General features: G+C 38.6%; 1 pseudogene; it reads right to left on the bottom strand.

Annotated features, from left to right (window-relative positions):
• Positions 1 to 706: 706 nt before the first annotated feature.
• On the bottom strand, positions 707 to 825 carry LOC112482513 (annotated as a pseudogene).
• Positions 826 to 7,463: the final 6,638 nt, after the last annotated feature.

The following is a 7,463-nucleotide window of genomic DNA, read 5'->3' as shown; positions in this document are numbered from 1 at the left end:
CTATCCATCCCTTAAGGCTCATCTTAAACCACACCTCCCCTAGAAGCCTTTCCCACATTTCACCATCTGCAACACTTGCTCCCTCTGCCCAATTTTATAACATGTTGAGCTTCACTCAAACTGTGGTAGAGTCATTCGTTGTAGTTCTCTAATCTAGCATCTCTCAAAGTGTCTTTCGGAAACATTAGACCCATAAGATTTTACTCTAGTAGAGAGTTGTATGGTTAAAAACTTTGGAAAGTGCTGTGAACTATTTTTTTCTCTTATAGCTTTGTAAAGTGAGTCAACATTATAAAGATTCTGAGGTTCTATAGTGAAGAAACCTGTTTACTTTTGTCTGACCAGAAGCTTCTGAAATTTATTTATCTATTAAAGACCTTTTTCATATAACATCTACTAATTAGTATCTCAAAGAAAGAATACATTTGGGGAAATCTGCTCTGGTACACTATAAGTTCTTTGAAAGTAAGGAATCTCTCTTATCTTTGACTCCTTCGTAGTATCAAGCAAAGTGCCTCAATATAGTAGATGCTAAATAAAAGTTGATATAAATTTTATTGACATGAACTATTTGGGCTCCCTAGTAGAATACTTCGTAATTTTGTTTTTTGTTTTTTGTTTTTTTTTTTAGGCAAGGCAATCTTTGGTTGACCTCACAGATTGCAAGGACCTTGTCAGTTTACAATCTTTTATTTTTTATTTTTCACGCCTACAGCACCTGGTCTTCCTAGGTGGTCTCCCACCCAAGTACTAACCAGGCCCGACCCTGCTTAGCTTCCGAGATCAGACGGGATTGAGCTTGTTCAGGGTGGCATGGCCGTAGATGAATTATGGTTTTGTAATTCATTAATTCTATGGTATATTTTCTATATATAACATAGTTACATAATAATTAATAATAATAATATAATGATGTGCTCATAAAAACATGAGAAAGACTGGGACAAAGGAGTAATATTAGATATTAAGTAAAGCATCACAATGTATATCACATTTCACTGAGATGATCTTCTTATTATTATCATTATAATTTTTTTTTCCGGTTTAGCGCTAAGAGCAGTAGCTGCTGTTCACAGAGCAGTTGTAATGTGCCAGATACCACATTGGGCACTTTACATATGTTATATACAATTTTGTTCTATTAAAAATCTCAAAAGAGGCATTACCACTCTACCTTTATAAGTGAAGAAACCGAGGCTCACAAAATTTGAGGCTCAGAGTCACAGGCCTAATAAGAGGTAAAGCCCTCTGATACCTGAAGCTCATTCTTAACCATCATGATGGACTCTGTCCCTGTGCTGTGCTCAGGATCTGATGGATGTTTCTGCTTTGTCTTCATTCTTTCCTGTTACTATTGCTCAGCCTGAACCTATTTCCCACCCGACTCCTGAAGCACAAGCTGCTGGTGTGGGCACCTTTCACGTCTAAAATGTTCAGGCACCAAGTCCCTCTTCTTCTCGTTATTGACTAGTTGTGAGGTATTGGAGAGGAGTGGAGGAAAACATATCATGGGCTTTTGTTATTCAAATATAGCTAATTTGCAGACCTCTGAATAGTCTGAAATCCTTACATTTATGCACAAAGTGGATATAAGTTTTGCGATATCTGAAATGTATACAATTTGGGGGACTCTCTTTAGAAAAGAAGAACAAAAAATTATAAACAGAAGTTCAGTTATAAGGCCTAGGAGTGAGTTCTTGCAGGTGAGAGACATTGAAGTTCTAGATTTACTAGCTTCTGTATTTACCTCTCTCTGCCCCTGATACAGAGCCCTACACTGGGAATTCTGCAGTTTTAAAAAGTAGAAGGCACTTCCTTTGCCTGTTGATGATTGGAGAAGAGTTACAAAGCAAAAGGGCAATGAGTGATCATTCATTTAGTGTCGTCAAAGAAAGTAAAAATTGGATAATTTGCCAGATTAGACAATCTCTCTGCTAAGAATGGAGCTAAACCATTTTATATATGGGTGGTGCACAAGTGAGAACATAAGGAAAAAGATGTCACATGGTTAAATTAAGAACCGATAGTCTTGTGTTAGCCTCCCATATTTGTGATTATGAAACTTGATATCACAATCAGAAATGCACAAACTTGACTTTATATATAGTCTTTATAGAGCAATTTTATGTTTCAGTGGGAGAGGCACTGGGAATGGCTTTCCATGACTCACCTGTAGGGAGACACCTGTGGAAGGTGATCTAAACCTGTAGGAGCTCTGTGGCCTAGTTGGAGGCATCTCCGACACAGCGTGCCCTGATCTTTCAGAGTTGTCTCTCTAAGCCATTTCTGCTGATGCTCACATATCAAACAAGATGCCCATCATGGGACACCTGAACTCTCATTTCAAGAACTAAGGCTCCAGTAGCAACTTCTACCAGGAATGACTCAGAAACAGACTGTATACCCATATTAGTTTTGCCCAGCCCTTTACTAAATCTCCATGACCTTTCTTACAGTGGAAATATTACAGAAGATGGATCAGCGTAACAACAACTATTTCTACTCTGAAGGCCTTCACTGCAATTTTGCTATAATTCTCTCATTTCACTCCCACCACTCCAGTTTTCTTAAAGTATGAGTCTTACAGGCTTGTCATGTATTCTGTGGAGCTGTATTCATATTTGTAGGGTCGCTTTAATATTAAAAGAGAAGCGATGAAGAGATTGACATACAGATTGTAGGTTCATAAAACATTCAAGGGAATTTGGAGATTGTCTGGTTCATCTTCCATTTTACTTTATTTTAAAAAATTTTATTTGATTGCTTTTATGCTAAAAAGATGTAAGTTCAATCTGGCCATATTACGGAAGTTCAGAAAATGGAGAAAATAAAAAGAAAATCATTCATCATCCTAATGTCCTATTATAGCCAACGTTATGAATTACCATATGCATATTTTACCAACTTGCAATTGTAGTGTACAGATGAGGTTGTTTCCTTTTATTTTCATTTTTAAACTTAATAAGACAGATGAGGTCACTGAGACCCTGGATCCTACAACTATATAATATCTACCACTTATAGTATTTATTTTTATACTATCTAAGAATAGACATGTCCTTTACTTTTATTTCTCTCCCAAGGCCTCCTCTACTGTAGTTTTAGAGTGGACAGGCTCCGGAATAAGAAAGACTGCCTGAGTTTGAACATCCAGTCACTTCCAAACAGTGTGGCATTGGGCAAGTTACTTACATTAATTAGTTCAACTGTTTCCTCATCTGTAAAATAGGGATAATACAAGATGAGAATAAAATCAAATGATATTATACATGTCAACATACATCTGCTGAATTTATTACCAGTTCCCAGGCCGTTTGGCTTGCAGTTGGGTTTTGGTCTCTGTTGGACTAGAGTCTATCTAATTTTGTATTTAGTTGAGAGCTCTGGCAGGTGATAATGGGAGGGAGCAGAGTGTGGTCAGAACAATAATTCCCTGGGCTCTCTTCCATATTTGATTGTATTCCTTAATCAAAGATTCTTGCTTTCAAGCCAGCCAACTCTAAAGAACTCTTCTTCACCAGGCTCCAATAACCGCTTCTTCCATTCTTGTTCCTTCTGGCCTAGGAGTGATATCAGCTTAACTGCTATTAAACCCCAGGTTGCTGAACTATCCCTTGTGGGCCCCCAACGCCTACACATTCTAAACAGTCCCTTTGTATACAAACTGTCCTGGAATATGTCTATTTTGAGTGTTCCATCTGTTTCTTATAGAGACCCTGACTGATACAACATGTTAGTATTTATCCCCTTTTATGAGAAATGAAATTACAGATTTTAGAAGACATGAAATTATGATGGCCTATTTAACTCTTGAAGCTCCTTAAAGCAGTGGTCTCCAACCTTTGTGGCACCAGGGACCAGTGCTCCTATGAGAATCTAACGCCTGATGATCTGAGGTGGAGCTGAGGTGGCGATGCTATCGCTGGGGAGTGGTTGCAAATACAGATGAAGCTTTGCTAGCTCACTGCTCACCTCCTGCTGTGCGGCCCAGTTCCTAACAGGCCACACACCAGTACCGGTCCACGGCCTGCGGGTTGGGGACACCCTCCTTAAAGGACATAAAGCTGGGTCTGCAGAGAACATGATGTTCACACACTCAACAGCCACCACAGTGCTTCTTATGTTCCAGGTCTGAGTCTAAGGCCTTCACATGCCTTATACTGTTTTTACCTTCATAGAAAGTCTACAAAGTAGATATTACTATTATTTATATTTTGTAGATGAAAAGATTGAGACAACAAACTTCAGTCAGTAAGGGACAAAACTGACTTCTGGTTCCAAGACTGTGTTTTTAACCACACGCTGGTGGTGCTGCACATGTGGTCCCAACAACACAAGCTCTGTCTGGGGACTTTTGAGAACTGTGAATTCTTGGGCCTCACCCCAGACCTACTGAAGCAGAAACAGTGAGCTTGGGGCCCAGTCATCTGTGTTTCAGGCATGCTTCCAGGCTCCAGGTGACTCTGAAGTAAGCTAAAATCTGAGAGCCACTGCATTTCACAAAATCACCTGCCAGGAGATCACGGCTCTCCTTTGCTGAGTTTATTTTGAGGTCACGTCGAGAGCCTGGAATTATACCTAGGATGCCGCAGATTGATAAAGACGATACGAATAAGCACTTTTGTGCAGCCCTTTAGAATTCGCAAAACACTCTGACACCCATTGCCTCAGGAGGCCGTGGATTCCAGGGCTCGGTGCATGGGCTCTGAACTGTACTAGCTGGGAGAGGAGCTCTGTCCTCCTGGACACACAGTTATCCAATCTCTGTAAACCTCAGCTTCCTTATCTTGAGGATAATAAGTGTGTCCCCTTGGATTGCTGGGAGGAGTAAATCAGAAACTCACATGAAGCACAGTGCTTGGTACATAGTAGGCACTCAGTAAATGCTAGCTATTACCATCTCATAAAAACCTGAAGAAGTGAGATTCATTATCTCCACTTTATAGGTGAGAAAACACCAGCTTAGGAATGTCGACTTGTCTAAACTGAAGCTGGTATTCAAAAACAGATCTTCTAATGTAAAATCCCCATTGTTTTTCTACATTCTTTCCAAACCTGCCTTGAAAAATCTGGTTTAAAATATCTTTGTTAATTAATAGACAATGAATCTTAAGGGCCATACGCCCAAGGATATTTGAGGCCTAAATTACAATCTTCAGCCCACATGAGCACCATTCCCTGATGAGTCTATGTTCAGATGCTGAGACCCCAGGGCCAGGCTGCCTCCCTCCTAGGAGGCTGGTCAGCTCTGAGTGTCCTTTTTGAAGTTTGTCCTTTTTTTCCATCTTGACCTGCTCTTTATAGTGTGACTTGGGCACTTTTTATCCTAATGGAGAAAGTAGGAGGCCAAGACCAAACAGTGACAGAGGAAAAGGTTTGCCTAGCTGCCTCAATATAAGAGCTTCTGGGATTTTAGTTCCCAAGAGACTTCTAGAACCATTGAGAAGGCACCAAACAGAAATGCAGAAGTTAATAACTTCCTGATTTGAAAGCTAAACCTTTCTAAACCTATCACATGCACTTTTCCTCACGGAGGATTAACGGCCTGACAAGGTTGAACTTTGAAAGAAAAGCTATTTGTGACTTATGGGGAGCTGGGGAAAAAAGGTCTTGACTTTTTAAAAACAAAACAAAACAAGCAAACCAAAACACGTTAATTTTTCTCAGGCCTCTAACTCAAAAGGGCACCTCTGTTTCAGCTGAAACTTTCCAAATGACCCTCTTCTGAGTCAAAGCGAGATGGGAGCAAGTGGCATCCCCACAGAATTGTTCTGGTAATATTTATAAAAGTTGAAAATAAAGGTTCACATGGGAGTAGTTTCAAAGCCTAAAATGATGGAGCCTTTTCTAGCAAATCATTTCTTTATTTCCAATTCCCCAAGGCAGTTATAGTAATATGCCGCCAACTCTGACCACTCTCCTTCCAGACTCCTAATGGTTTGGGTAAGGGTTTGGAGTTAAGTTCATTTTTACAGGAGTTTCAAAGGAAGTTAATAAAATACGTAAAGTTTTAGGAAGTGAGGTTAAGGGCAAGGACTCTGAAATTAGAATCCTGTCCCAGGATTTATTAGCTATGCACCTCTGGGCAAGTGACTTCTCCACATCTCAGCTGCTTCATCTGTAAACAGGCATAATTAGAGTGCACTGTAGATAGGCTCTAATGGAGCAACCCATACGTAATAAGCACCTGATAAAAGACAGCTGTTTCTCTTATTATTTATAAAAACTGGCCTTTAAAGTTGGTTTAGAATCAAATGTGAAATGCCATGTATGTAGCATTTATTTACGTTAAAGCAGGTTCCCCACATTCAACAATAATTTTTAAACCTGGTTTTCATTATTAATTTTATTTCAAAGCAGTGAAGCTCAACTTTTTTATTACATGGATTAATTCAGCTATTAAATAATGCACCATTCTTTCCTCACTTCTTCTAGTCTAAAATAATGAGAATTTTCTGTATTTTTGTAAGCTCAGAGTATCCCAAGGTGCTGGAGGAGAATCGAAATAAATTTAAAGTATCATCATCATAATTATCAGCATTTCTGATAATATTATTTAGCAAGGTGAAGCTATTATCCTTGACAACATAAAGGGCAGAGAGAAGAATGAAAGTAAGTGGGCAGATGAGCATAGCCAATAGCGTACAGGAGCATAAGAGAGTGTCTAGTTTGGAAGTAAAAAGGGAAGATTTGTGGCCGGGGCAGTTTGTTTGGATAGAGTTTGTTGGGTTACTTTGCAAAAGTGGTAGGAATTAAGTAGAGTTCTCAAGGAGATAGGTGACGTCAAAGGTACATTGCTGCCTGTTTTACAGAGATGACTCACAAATGAGAAAAGAGAAAGTGCAGTGAACAGCAGTAGAGAACACAAATATTATTATTTATATTACAGCAGGTGTCTAAAATGTATGGACAGAGTCAGTGCTACTCTGGTCCTTACAGAGTAAATAATCTTTAAATCTAAACAGAGAGAAGAAATGTAATAAGTAGCAAGGAAACGTGCTGGGAAATGGGAGACTTATAAGTGAGGTTTTAGAGTTAATAAATAAGTTAATAGTCCCCTGAACATCAAATATTGTATCTATTATGTTTCTTTTTATCCAAAGTGCTTGAGGCAGTTTTATAAATCCACTAGCCCCTCATAATTTGAGTTCATTTTCTAAATTCTGGATTTTTTTTTTTAATGCAGTTTTGTTATTTTCAAGTACTTGTAATACCTGAAATGACAAACGGGGCTATCAGGGGGTAGTGACTCATTCAGTGTTTTTTAAACCGCAGGCTGCATCTCATTAGTGGGTCACAAAATCAATATTTATGGGGTTTTACTAGAATATTCTTATATTGTTTATTTGGGACTATTTCTATATTTTATTCGATATTTGAATTTGATTATGTTGACATTATCTTTACTATTAATTGTGTTTTTAGTTTATCATATAATTTTTTGAATTTTCTATTGAGCTATA

Source organism: Pteropus alecto, unplaced genomic scaffold, assembly GCF_000325575.1.
Source record: "Pteropus alecto unplaced genomic scaffold, ASM32557v1 scaffold135, whole genome shotgun sequence".
Lineage (NCBI taxonomy): Eukaryota > Metazoa > Chordata > Mammalia > Chiroptera > Pteropodidae > Pteropus > Pteropus alecto.
This window is presented reverse-complemented; position numbering and strand designations above follow the sequence as displayed.